This window comes from Budorcas taxicolor, chromosome 24 (genome assembly GCF_023091745.1).
Source record: "Budorcas taxicolor isolate Tak-1 chromosome 24, Takin1.1, whole genome shotgun sequence".
Lineage (NCBI taxonomy): Eukaryota > Metazoa > Chordata > Mammalia > Artiodactyla > Bovidae > Budorcas > Budorcas taxicolor.
In genome coordinates, this window is record NC_068933.1 from 884,823 (window position 1) to 899,966 (window position 15,144).

The window sequence follows — 15,144 nt, forward strand, 5'->3', positions numbered from 1 at the left end:
GCTATATAACCAGCCAGGAAAAAGGAACAAGCTATGATTATTTAAATTTACATTGAGTTACTTATTATAAAAAATTCTGAGTTTTATGACATGATATAAAAACATAATTCATGAACAAGAAGCAGAAAACAAAAAGACTCCACATAACATACCGCTCATTATCACAATATCAATCTCAACAGTGGTGCCTAACCTTTTGGAACTTTTTCTCTGTAAATGCTAACATGTAGGTACTATGTGTCTGCACCTACACCCACACAGACACACACTTAATAGGATCACACGATATGCGTTTGGGTGAACTCCAGGAGCTGGTGATGGACAGGGAGGCCTGGCGTGCTGCGATTCATGGGGTCGCAAAGAGTCGGACATGACTGAGCGACTGAACTGAACTGAACACGTATTTTATCATTATACGTGTATATATTATATGCATAATATCTTTCAAAAGTGAATATGATAAAATATTAAGATGCATTTAACTCTATATGCTCTTAATGGCTACATGATGTTCCATGGTATTGGCAAATTTAACTATAATTTAACCACTGTCTTAAATTTTGCAAACAGAAATTGACTCTAAATTTTCACTATCAGAAATGGCTGCCATGACCATCCAGGGTATATAAAACTTTGCACAGCTGACCTCACGGTTCCACTAAATAAACTCCTGGAAGTGAGCTGCTGGTCTGCATGGTCCAGAGCAGCATCAGTGCTGCTCCCCACACCTTCTCAGGGTAGGATCAGCGCTTCCATCTCCATATTTTCACTCAAAATATGGCAAAGTAACCTTTACCTAACACAAGGGGATATCCCAATTACTCTTTCAAAGAAAAATGAATACTTTATTTTATAAATGACAATGACAAGGACTGAGAGAAATCACTAGTGCACATATAAAAGAATGTGTGGTTTCAAGACATTTAAATTGTAAAAGCCTTGTAACATTGTCAAATGCTTCTGCCATCAGTGTATTTCACTTTTGTGAAGCTACGGTGCAAGAATGTAGTTCTTACGTTAGGCTTATCTGCCCGGTTGATTAACGACTGAGTTGTTCCCGCCGGGATTGAGGGCAGAGAAGAGACATGCTTCCAGGCAGACTGTCCCCTGTTGGGCAACATCAACGCTTGATCATTTTTCTTAGAGTATTTTTGGAAGCTTTTAATTGGCTAAATTTTTCTCAATAAGAAAATCAAACAGAACTTGGAAACGTTATTGCTCACCAAATTATCAGGATAAATATGGGCGATGCCAAGGAAGGGAGGCAGGAGGTGACTCCTGGGATGAAGGATACAGATGCTGGACACGGAGGGCAGAACTCTTTGTGAGGCTCCTGCTCTGACCATGCGCTGCCCTGAGGCCAGGCCTGTGGGCGGTGGATGGGAATCTGCTTGTGTGTAAGTTATGGTGGCTCAGAGCAGAGCACAACATCCAGGCCTGGCTTCTCTCGCCTCTTCTGGTAGCAGATGCTCACTGTCAGGATGGCGGTCAGGGTCATGTTCACCACTGAGTGTTCAGGGGACAGCAGGGCCAGGGTATCCCCTCGCCCCTACACTAGGCTGCAGGGTGAGGCTCAGGAATCTGGTGGGGGCAAGTTAGCACCCCGTTGCTGCTCACAGAGGCCAGTGCCTTCCCAGAAACACTGGCGTGGCCAAGAGGTTTCAGAAGAGGCGACTTCAAAGGCACTCCTCTCCGTGGCTGACTGGCTTTGATCGAGGTTCACCATTCTTACCAGATCAGGCTCTGGGTCTGATATGCAGGATACCCACTCGAGTGTGCTTTCATCCCTAACCTCTGACTCCCCTCTGCACTGTGCTTGTCCACACGGGCCCCCTCTACCACCAGCACACATGTGCCCTCTGCCAGGACACCACCATCAGACTGCCCTTGGCTTGGCTGATGCCTTCAAAGTTGGTGTGCTGGTGTTGCCGGGCTCAGGGCACAATGACAATGTTTTTTATAACTCTTGTGGGATTTGGCTCTTTAAAATATATGCAGATATAATTGGCAAGTTAAAAACAATAATAAAAGCAATAACAAAAAAAATAGAGTCCAATATGCACTCTTGAGTGACAGAAATTCACCAAAACCCACACACAGGTGGTTGTGGCCATTTACAGATGATGTCCTTTTCTTTAAGCAACAGTTAGAACTGGACATGGAACAACAGACTGGTTCCAAGTAGGAAAAAGAGTACGTCAAGGCTGTATATTGTCACCCTGCTTATTTAACTTCTATGCAGAGTACATCATGAGAAACGCTGGGCTGGATGAAGCACAAGCTGGAATCAAGATTGCCAGGAGAAATATCAATAATGCCAGATATGCAGATGACACCACCCTTATGGCAGAAAGTGAAGAATAAGTAAAGAGCCTCTTGATGAAAGTGAAAGAGGAGAGTGAAAAAGCTGGCATAAAGCTCAACATTCAGAAAACTAAGATCATGGCATCCAGTCCCATCCCTTCATGGGAAATAGATGGAGAAACAGTGGAAACAGTGGCAGACTATTTCTTTGGGCTCCTGCAGATGGTGATTGCAGCCATGAAATGAAAAGACGCTTACTCTTGGAGGAAAAGTTATGACCAACCTAGATAGCATATTAAAAAGCAGAGACATTACTTTGCCAACAAAGGTCCATCTAGTCAAGGCTATGGTTTTTCCAGTAGTCATGTATGGATGTGAGAGTTGGATTATAAAGCAAGCTGAGCACCAAAGAATTGATGCTTTTGAACTGTGATGTTGGAGAAGATTCTTGAGAGTCCCTTGGACTGCAAGGAGATCAAACCAGTCCATCCTAAAAGAGATCAGGGGAGATTGAATAAAGATGGCGGAGGAATAGGACGGGAAGACCACTTTCTCCCTCACAAATTCCTCAAAAGAACATTTCAACGCCGAGCAAACTCCACAAAACAACTTCTGTAGGCTGGCAGAGGTCATCAGGCAACCAGAAAAGCAGACCATTGTCTTCAAAAACAGGTGGGAAAAAAATATAAAAGACGAAAAAGGAGACAAAGGAGGTGGGGAGGGAGCTCCGTCCTGGGAAGGGAAGCCCGTCCCGGGAAGGGAATTTTAAGAAGAGAGGTTTCCAAACACCAGGAAACACTCTCCCTGCCGAGTCTGTGGCGAGTCTTGGAAACACAGAGGGCAACATAACAGGAAGGAAAAATAAAGAAATAATTAAAACCAAGAGATTACAAGCCCAACAGTAACTCCCCCAGGGGAAAAGCGGCACAGACACCTGCATCCGCCATTGGGAAGTGCGGGCAGGGCAGGGACACGCGGGAAGCGCGGGCTGCAGTGCTTTGTAAGAATCGGGCAGGAACGCCCCACGCGCAACCAGAAGGATCTAACTTGCGCTAGCAAACCAGACTGTGGGATAGCTACCGCACGAAAAGCTCGAACATAAGACACCGCCAGGACCGAGCACAGAACAAAGGACAGAACGGAAAAAGCCGGCTGCAGACCATCCCCTGCCGGGGACAGGCAGCCAGAGCCGTAAGGACTGGAAAGGGGCAATTGCAGACCCGGAGAGACTTTACTTACCTAACTGCAAGCAGGCCTCTTTGCTAAGACTTCTGGGGGTGCTGGACACTCACAATCTGCCTCACGGGGGACACCAGTGGTCCACCCAGAAAGCTGAGCAGCAGTGGCAGAAAAGGTGACACGCCGCGGCGATCGCGCTCGCCAAACTCCTGAGCTACTCGGACCTGGGAAGGGCACAAGGCGCAGTCCCAGCCAAATCTGTGCCTCTGAGGGCGGCCTGAGCGCCGAACCTGAGCGGCTTGGACCAGGGAAGTGCACGCAGCCTAGGGCCGGCCCCAGACGGTTCCCGGCTGAGCATCGTAGAGCTGGAGCGGTTTGTGCGCCGCGAGAAGGGACAGGTCAAGCGGGGCTGAGACACTGTGCGCACGACAGTGCTATTTGTTTGCAGCATCCCCCCTCCCCACAGCGCGACTGAACTAGTGAGCCTAAAAAACCAGCAAACAGAAGAAGTTAGAGGGAACCACCTTGGAAGTGATCCCACACGGCCCAAAACATCAGAGAAGGGCCAGATATAGTTTTACTATTTTTAAAATCATTCCTTTTTTTTTTTTTTAATCTTTTTTTTTCTTCTTTTTTGTTTTTTTTCTAACTTTTTTTTAAATTGTTAAGTCTTCTATTTCTCCTCTAAATTTTATTTCTATAACCTACTATTACTATTTTTAAAAAAGTCTTTTTTTTTTTTTTTAAGGCAAACACCATATATAGCCTTTGGATGGTTGTTGGTGGTTTTTTGTTTTGTTTTGTTTTGTTTTTTTGTTTGTTTGTTTTTTTAATAATTCTTGTTTTTTTTTCTTTCTTCCTTTTTCCTTCTGCTTCTTTTCTTTAATATTGTATTTTTGAAAATCCAACCTCTACTCTAGATTTTTAATCTTTGCTCTTAGGTTTTTGTTGTCAATTTTGTACATTTAAAAACCCAAACTTCACTACCCAAGTTTACCTGAGAGCGAGATTACTGGCTTGACCACTCTCTCCTCCTTTGGACTCTCCTTTTTCTCCACCAGGTGGCCTCTGTCTCTTTTCTCCCCCATCTCTTCTCTATCCAACTCTGTGAATCTCTGTGTGTTCCAGACGGTGGAGAACACCTAAGGAACTGGTTACTGGCAGGATTTGTCTCCCTCCTTTTCATTCCTCTCTCTTATCCTCCTGGTCACCTCTGTCTACTTCCTCCCTCTCCTCTTCCCCGTATAACTCCGTAAATACCTCTGAGCGGTCCAGACTATAGAGCACACATAAGGAAGTGACTACTGGCTAGCTTGCTCTCTCCTCTTTTGATCTCACCGCATCTCATTCCAGTTACCTCTAACTACCCCCTCCATCTTCTCTTCTCCTTGTAACTCAGTGAACCTCTCTGAGTGTCCCTCAATGTGGAGAAACTTTTCATCTTTAACGTAGATGTTTTATCATCGGTGCTGTATAGATGGAGAAGTCTAGAGGCTACTGTAAAAATAAAACTGAAAACCAGAGGCAGGAGGCTTAAATCCAAAGCCTGAAAACATGAGAGAACTCTTGAATTCAGGGAACATTAAGCAATAGGAGCTCATCAAATGCCTTCATATCTACACTGAAACCAAGCTCCACCCAAGGGCAAACAAGTTCCAAAACAAGACATACCACTCAAATTCTCCAGCAACACAGGAACACTCCCCTGAGCTTCAATATACAGGCAGCTCAAAATTATTCCAAAGCCCTTGATGTCTCATAACCCATTACTGGTCACTCCACTGCACTCCAGAGAGAAGAAACCCAGCTCCACCCACCAGAACTCCAACACAAGCCTCCCTAACCAGGAAACCTTGACAAGCCACTGATACAACCCTACCCACAGTGAGGAAGCTCCATAATAAAGAAAACTCCACAAACTACCAGAATATAAAAAGGCCACCCCAAACGCAGCAATATAACCAAGATGAAGAGACAGAGGAATACTCAGCAGGTAAAGGAACAGGAGAGCTGCCCACCAAACCAAACAAAAGAGGAAGAAGTAGGGAATCTACCTGAGAAGGAATTCCGAATATTGATAGTGAAAATGATCCAAAATCTTGAAATCAAAATGGAATCACAGATAAATAGCCTAGAGACAAGGATTGAGAAGATGCAAGAAAGGTTTAACAAGGACCTAGAAGAAATAAAAAAGAGTCAAAATATAATGAATAACGCAATAAATGAGATCAGAAACACTCTGGAGGCAACAAATAGTAGAATAACGGAGGCAGAAGATAGGATTAGTGAAATAGAAGATAGAATGGTAGAAATAAATGAATCAGAGAGGAAACAAGAAAAACGAATTAAAAGAAATGAGGACAATCTCAGAGACCTCCAGGACAATATGAAACGCTCCAACATTCGAATTATAGGAGTCCCAGAAGAAGACAGAAAGAAAGATCATGGGAAAATCCTTGAAGAGATAATAGTTGAAAACTTCCCTAAAATGGGGAAGGAAATAATCACCCAAGTCCAAGAAACACAGAGAGTTCCTAATAGGATAAACCCAAGGCAAAACACCCCAAGACACATATTAATCAAATTAACAAAGATCAAACACAAAGAACAAATATTAAAAGCAGCAAGGGAAAAACAACAAATAACACACAAGGGGATTCCCATAAGGATAACAGCTGATCTTTCAATAGAAACTCTTCAGGCCAGGAGGGAATGGCAAGACATACTTAAAGTGATGAAAGGCAATAACCTACAGCCAAGATTACTGTACCCAGCAAGGATCTCATTCAAATACGAAGGAGAAATCAAAAGCTTTACAGATAAGCAAAAGCTGAGAGAATTCAGCACCACCAAACCAGCTCTCCAACAAATTCTAAAGGATATTCTCTAGACAGGAAACACAAAAAGGGCATATAAACCCGAACCCAAAACAATAAAGTAAATGATAACAGGATCATACTTATCAAAAATTACCTTAAACATAAATGGGTTGAACGCCCCAACCAAAAGGCAAAGACTGGCCGAATGGATACAAAAACAAGACCCCTCTATATGCTGCTTACACGAGACCCACCTCAAAACAAGGGACACATACAGACTGAAAGTGAAGGGCTGGAAAAAGATATACCACGCAAATAGAGACCAAAAGAAAGCAGGAGTGGCAATACTCATATCCGATAGAATAGACTTTAAAACAAAGACTGTGAAAAGAGACAAAGAAGGCCACTACATAATGATCAAAGGATCAATCCAAGAAGAAGATATAACAATTATAAATATATATGCACCCAACATAGGAGCACCGCAATATGTAAGACAAATGCTAACAAGTATGAAAGGGGAAATCAACAATAACACAATAATAGTGGGAGACTTTAATACCCCACTCACACCTATGGACAGATCAACTAAACAGAAAATTAACAAAGAAACGCAAACTTTAAATGATACATTAGATCAATTAGACCTAATTGATATCTATAGGACATTTCACCCCAAAACAATGAATTTCACCTTTTTTTCAAGTGCTCATGGAACCTTCTCCAGGATAGATCACATCCTGGGCCATAAATCTAAACTTGATAAATTCAAAAAAATCAAAATCATTCCAAGCATCTTTTCTGACCATAATGCATTAAGATTAGATCTCAATTACAGGAGAAAAACTACTAAAAATTCCAACATATGGAGGTTGAACAACACACTTCTGAATAACCAACAAATCACAGAAGAAATCAAAAAAGAAATCAAAATATGCATAGAAACTAATGAAAATGAAAACACAACAACCCAAAACCTGTGGGACACTATAAAAGCAGTGCTAAGAGGAAAGTTCATAGCAATACAGGCATACCTCAAGAAACAAGAAAAAAGTCAAATAAATAACCTAACTCTACAACTAAAGCAACTAGAAAAGGAAGAATGGGGGAACCCCAGAGTTAGTAGAAGGAAAGAAATCTTAAAAATTAGGGCAGAAATAAATGCAAAAGAAACAAGAGAGACCATAGCAAAAATCAACAAAACCAAAAGCTGGTTCTTTGAAAGGATAAATAAAATTGACAAACCACTAGCCAGACTCATCAAGAAGCAAAGAGAGAAAAATCAAATCAATAAAATTAGAAATGAAAATGGAGAGATCACAACAGACAACACAGAAATACAAAGGATCATAAGAGACTACTATCAGCAGTTGTATGCCAATAAAATGGACAATGTGGAAGAAATGGACAAATTCTTAGAAAAGTGCAATTTTCCAAAACTGAACCAGGAACAAATAGAAAATCTTAACAGACCCATCACAAGCACGGAATTGAAACTGTAATCAGAAATCTTCCAGCAAACAAAAGCCCAGGTCCAGACGCCTTCACAGCTGAATTCTACCAAAAATTTCGAGAAGAGCTAACACCTATCCTCCTCAAACTCTTCCAGAAAACTGCAGAGGAAGGTAAACTTCCAAACTCATTCTATGAGGCCACCATCACCCTAATACCAAAACCTGACAAAGATGTCACAAAAAAAGAAAACTACAGGCCAATATCACTGATGAACATAGATGCAAAAATCCTCAACAAAATTCTAGCAATCAGAATCCAACAACACATTAAAAAGATCATACACCATGACCAAGTGGGCTTTATCCCAGGGATGCAAGGATTCTTCAATATCCGCAAATCAATCAATGTAATTCACCACATTAACAAATTGAAAAATAAAAACCATATGATTATCTCAATAGATGCAGAGAAGGCCTTTGACAAAATTCAACATCCATTTATGATAAAAACTCTCCAGAAAGCAGGAATAGAAGGAACATAGCTCAACATAATAAAAGCTATATATGACAAACCCACAGCAAACGTTATCCTCAATGGTGAAAAATTGAAAGCATTTCCCCTAAAGTCAGGAACAAGACAAGGGTGTCCACTTTCACCGCTACTATTCAACATAATTCTGGAAGTTTTGGCCACAGCAATCAGAGCAGAACAAGAAATAAAAGGAATCCAAATTGGAAAAGAAGAAGTAAAACTCTCACTGTTTGCAGATGACATGATCCTCTACATGGAAAACCCTAAAGACTCCACCAGGAAATTACTAGAGCTCATCAATGAATATAGTAAAGTTGCAGGATATAAAATCAACACACAGAAATCCCTTGCATTCCTATACACCAATAATGAGAAGGTAGAAAAAGAAATTAAGGAAACAATTCCATTCACCATTGCAACGAAAAGAATAAAATACTTAGAAATATATCTACCCAAAGAAACTAAAGACCTATATATAGAAAACTATAAAACACTGATGAAAGAAATCAAAGAGGACACTAATAGATGGAGAAATATACCATGTTCATGGATCAGAAGAATCAATATAGTGAAAATGAGTATACTACCCAAAGCAATTTACAAATTCAATGCAATCCCTATCAAGCTACCAGCCATATTTTTCACAGAACTAGAACAAATAATTTCAAGATTTGTATGGAAATACAAAAAACCTCGAATTGCCAAAGCAATCTTGAGAAAGAAGAATGGAACTGGAGGAATCAACCTGCCTGACTTCAGGCTCTACTACAAAGCCACAGTCATCAAGACAGTATGGTACTGGCACAAAGACAGACATATAGATCAATGGAACAAAATAGAAAGCCCAGAGATAAATCCACACACATATGGACACCTTATCTTTGACAAAGGAGGCAAGAATATACAATGGAGTAAAGACAATCTCTTTAACAAGTGGTGCTGGGAAAACTGGTCAACCACTTGTAAAAGAATGAAACTAGATCACTTTCTAACACCGCACACAAAAATAAACTCAAAATGGATTAAAGATCTAAATGTAAGACCAGAAACTATAAAACTCCTAGAGGAGAACATAGGCAAAACACTCTCAGACATAAATCACAGCAGGATCCTCTATGATCCACCTCCCAGAATTCTGGAAATAAAAGCAAAAATAAACAAATGGGATCTAATTAAAATTAAAAGCTTCTGCACAACAAAGGAAAATATCAGCAAGGTGAAAAGACAGCCTTCTGAATGGGAGAAAATAATAGCAAATGAAGCAACTGACAAACAACTAATCTCAAAAATATACAAGCAACTTATGCAGCTCAATTCCAGAAAAATAAACGACCCAATCAAAAAATGGGCCAAAGAACTAAATAGACATTTCTCCAAAGAAGACATACGGATGGCTAACAAACACATGAAAAGATGCTCAACATCACTCATTATCAGAGAAATGCAAATCAAAACCACAATGAGGTACCACTTCACACCAGTCAGAATGGCTGCGATCCAAAAATCTGCAAGCAATAAATGCTGGAGAGGGTGTGGAGAAAAGGGAACCCTTCTACACTGTTGGTGGGAATGCAAAGTAGTACAGCCACTATGGAGAACAGTGTGGAGATTCCTTAAAAAATTGCAAATAGAACTACCTTATGACCCACCAATCCCACTGCTGGGCATACACACCGAGGAAACCAGAATTGAAAGAGACACATGTACCCCAATGTTCATCGCAGCACTGTTTATAATAGCCAGGACATGGAAACAACCTAGATGTCCATCAGCAGATGAATGGATAAGAAACCTGTGGTACATATACACAATGGAGTACTACTCAGCCGTTAAAAAGAATTCATTTGAATCAGTTCTGATGAGATGGATGAAACTGGAGCCGATTATATAGAGTGAAGTAAGCCAGAAAGAAAAACACCAATACAGTATACTAACACATATATATGGAATTTAGAACGACGGCAATGATGACCCTGTATGCAAGACAGGAAAAAAGACACAGCTGTGTATAACGGACTTTTGGACTCAGAGGGAGAGGGAGAGGGTGGGATGATTTGGGAGAATTGCATTCTATCATGTATACTATCATGTAAGAATTGAATCGCCAGTCTATGTCTGACGCAGGTTACAGCATGCTTGGGGCTGGTGCATGGGGATGACCCACAGAGATGTTATGGGGAGGGAGGTGGGGGGGGGGGTCCATGTTTGGGAACACATGTAAGAATCAAAGATTTTAAAATTAAAAAAATAAAAAACTATAATTAAATAAATAAATAAATAAATAAAAGAGATCAATCCTGAGTGTTCACTGGAAGGACAGATGTTGAAGCTGTAACTCCAATACTTTGGCCACCTGATGTGAAGTGCTGACTCATTTAAAAAGACCCTGATGCTGGGAAAGACTGAAGGTGGGAAGGGAAGGGGACGACAGAGGATGAGATGGTTGGATGGCATCACCGACTCAATGCGCATGAGTTTGGGTAAACCTCGGGAGTTGGTGATGGAGAGGGAGGCTTGGCGTGCTGCACTCCATGGGGTCACAAAGAGTAGGTCACGCCTGAGCGACTGAACTGAACTGAACCAAAAGTGAACAAATAATTATCAGAATCACCATGCTATGTCTTTTAACAGTACAGGGAACATTTTCTCAATCTCACCCAAGGGCTGACTGACAAAGGCCCTTTCCTCATTAGCCTTCCAACACTAAAGAGACCTTGGCACATCTACACCTCTGATTATCAGCAAGCTGCCGCCTCCACAGGCATCAAGCCTTCAAGGGAATTCTCAAATGACCTTTTATTTGACCTGCACACAATTTTTGTCTATTTGATTGTGATTTTGTTGTTTTGTCTTCAGTCAAGTTTTCTCTTTTTCTAGCTGCAAATAAACAGTGTTTTTCCTTCAGAATTCCCAAGACATAGTGCTTCAAAAAAATACACTGTTCTTTCATGATTAAAAAATACTCAAGAAATTAGTATAGAGAGAACTTCAACATGACAAAGAGAAAGCATGAAAAGCACATGGTTGACGTCACACTCCACTGAGAAGGCCTGAATGCTCCCCCTAAGACCAGGAAAGATGAGAATTCACACTCATGCCACTTTGCTTCAACATTACACTCAAAGTTCCAAACAAGGCAATAGTCAAGAAAGAAAAGGCGTCCAACCTGAATAGGGAAAAGTGAAATATCCCTGCTCACAGAGGATAAGATCTTATATATAGAAAATCCTGAAAACTCCACACACACACACACGCACACACACACACACACACACACACACACACACACAAACTGTCAGTGCTAATAAGGTCAATATAAAAAAATCTGTGTTTCTATATTTAAGAAACCATTACCTAATCCAAGGTCAAAGGGTTTATTAGTATTTACATACACTAGCTAATCCAAAAAGAAAACAATTCCATTTATAATAGTATCAAAAAGAATAAAATACTTTGGGACAAACTTTTTTTAAGGTCACAAAGACTTGGACACAACTGAGAATGCATGGACATACCAAGCGTGGATGTACCTGTCTTATAATGAAAACTACAAAGCATTGTTTAAAGAACTTAAAATTGACAGAAATGGGAAGCTAGACTAAATTCATGATTTGAACAACTTAATATTGGTAAGAGAGCATTAATCTCCAGAATCGTCTGCAAATTCAACACAAAATTGTATCAAAATTCCAACTGCTTTTTTCCCCCAGAAATGGACAAGCTGATCCTAAAATTCATACATAACTGTGAGGGACACTGGACAGCTAAAACAATCTTGAAAATTAATGAAGTCAGAAGACTCTTACTGCAATTTCAAAACTTATGATAAATCTACAGTGATTAAAACAGTGTCATACTGGCACAAGGACAGACATAGAGACCAGTGGAATAGAATTGAAAGCCTAGAAATAAACCCAAACAACTATGGCTAACTGATTTTTTTTCTTCTTTTAATTTGGCCTCATGAGGTCTTAGTTGAAGTCCACGGGATCTTTGTTGGGGCATTCAAACTCTTAGATGTGACATGTGGGGTCTAGTTCCCTGACCAGGAATTGAACCCAGGCCTACTGCATTGAGCATAGAGTCTTTGGCTAACTGATTTTTGACAAGAGTGCCAAGTGGGGAAAAAACAGTCTCTCCAACAAGTGGTGCTGGTATGACTGAACATCCACAGACAAGGGAATGAATCTGGACCCTTACCTCACAACATATACAAACATCAACTCAAAATAGATAAAGCACTTGACTGTAAAAGCTAAAACCATAAAACTCATAGAAGAAAACTTAGATGTAAAGCTTGTGACCTTGGATTTGGTTTCTTAGATATGACACCAAAACCACAGGGAACAGAAGAAAGAGGTATGATGGACTTAATCAAGACTAAAATATTCTATACTTCAAAAGACACCATCGAGGAAGTACAAAGCTAATCCATGGAGCAGGAGAAAATATATGTAAGCCATGTAACTGATAAAGCTCCATTGTCCACATTATAACTAACTGGTACAACTCAGCAACAAAAAGAAAAACAATCCAACTGAAAAATGGGCCTAGGATTTATATACACATTTCTCTACAAAAGATACACAAAAGTCCAACACGCATCATCAGGGAAATGGGAATCAATGAGGTGCAACCTCACCTACTAAGATGGTTATCAAGAAAACAGAAAACAGCAAGTGTTGGCAAGGTTGTGGAGAAACTGGAACCCTCCTACATGGCAGGTGGGGTGAAGAATGACACACTGCTGTGGAAAACAGCTTGCCAGTTCCTCAAACTAGTAAACACAGGATTACCATGTGACCCAGAAATTTCACTCCTAGTTTTACATCCTAAAGAAATGAAAACACATGTCCACACAAATACTTGTGCAGAGATGTTCATTGTTTACTGATAAAAGCCTAAAAGTGGAAAAATGCAAATATCTATCAATTGATGAACAGATAAACAAAATGTTACATATCCACAGAATGGAACATTACTCAGCAAGAAAAAGAAATGAAGCAGTCATACTCCTTACATCATAGATGAGCATGTAAAACTGCTCACCTATGTTGGATGTGACTGGTGATGGAAGCAAGGTCCGATGCTGTAAACAGCAATATTGCATAGGAACCTGGAATGTTAGGTCCATGAATCAAGGCAAATTGGAAGTGGTCAAACAGGAGATGGCAAGAGTGAACGTCGACATTTTAGGAATCAGCAAACTAAAATGGACGGGAATGGATGAATTTAACTCAGACGACCATTATATTTGCTACTGTGGGCAAGAATCCCTTAGAAGAAATGGAGTAGCCACCATAGTCAACAAAAAGAGTCCAAAATGCAGTTCTTGGATGGAATCTCAAAAATGACAGAATGATCTCTGTTTGTTTCCAAGGCAAACCATTCAGTATCACAATAATCCAAGTCAATGCTCCAACCAGTAATGCTGAAGAAACTGAAGTTGAATGGTTCTATGAAGACCTACAGGACCTTTAAGAACTAACACCCAAAAAAGATGTCCTTATCATTATAGGGGACTGGAATGCAAAAGTAGGAAGTCAAGAAACCCTGGAGTAACAGGCAAATTTGGTCTTGGAATACAGAATGAAGCAGGGCAAAGGCTAATACAGTTTTGACAAGAGAACACACTGGTCTTAACAAACACCCTCTTCCAACAATGCAAGAGAAGACTCTACACATGGACATCACCAGATGGTCAACATCGAAATCAGACTGATTATATTCTTTGCAGCCAAAGATGGAGAAGTTCTATGCAGTCAGCAAAAACAAGACCAGGAGCTGACTGTGGCTCAGATCATGAACTCCTTATTGCCAAATTCAGACTTAAATTGAAGAAAGTAGGGAAAACCACCAGACCATTCAGGTATGACCTAAATTAAATCCCTAACGAGTACAGAGTGGAAGTGAGAAATAGATTTAAGGGACTAGATCTGAGAGTACATGATGAACTATGGACAGAGGTTTCTGACACTGTACAGGAGACAGGGAGCAAGACCATCTTCAAGGAAAAGAAATGCAGAAAAGCAAAACGGCCTTACAAATAGCTGTGAAAAGAAGAGAAGCAAAAGGCAAAGGAGAAAAGGAAAGATATACCCACTTGAATGCAGAGTTCCAAAGAATCTCAAGGAGATATGAGAAAGCCTTCCTCAATGATCAATGCAAAGAAATACAAGAAAATAATAGAATGGGAAAGACTAGAGATCTCTTCAAGAAAATTGGAGATACCAAGGGAACTTTTCATGCAAAGATGGGCTCGATAAAGGACAGAAATGGTATGTATGGACCTAACAGAAGGAGAAGATATTAAGAGGTGGCAAGAATACACAGAAGAACCGTACAAAAAAGATCATCATGACCCAGATAATCACAATGGAGTGATCACTCATCTAGAGCCAGACATCCTGGAATGTGAAGTCAAGTGGGCCTTAGAAAGCATCACTATGAACAAAGCTAGTGGAGGTGATGGAATTCCAGTGGAGCTATTTCAAATCCTAAAAGATGATGCTGTGAAAGTGCTGCACTCAATATGCCAGCAAATTTGGAAAACTCAGCAATGGTCACAGGACTGGAAAAAGTCAGTTTTCATTCCAATCTAAAAGATAGGCAATGCCAAAGAATGCTCAAACTACAGCACAATTGCACTCATCTCACATGCTAGTAAAGTAATGCTCAAAATTCTCCAAGCCAGGCTTCAACAATACCTGAACCGTGAACTTCCAGATGTTCAAGCTGGTTTTAGAAAAGGCAGAGGAACCAGAGATCAAATTGCCAACTTCTGCTGGATCGTCGCAAAAGCAAGAGAGTTCCAGAAAAACATCTATTTCTGCTTTATTGACTATGACAAAGCCTT

General features: G+C 40.4%; 1 protein-coding gene across 4 annotated transcripts in view; it reads right to left on the reverse strand.

The window, feature by feature from the left end:
* Positions 1-15,144, reverse strand: part of ERICH1 (glutamate rich 1) — a 52,994-nt gene that overhangs the window by 25,204 nt on the left and 12,646 nt on the right. The window contains exon 1 of one of the 4 annotated variants that reach the window (XM_052661464.1): positions 1,017-1,047. The exons of the other annotated variants lie outside the window; for them this stretch is intronic. The gene's annotated coding sequence lies outside the window, so the exon portion shown is untranslated. Of the gene's footprint in view, positions 1-1,016; positions 1,048-15,144 lie in introns of those variants that run through there. 4 annotated transcript variants of the gene reach the window in all.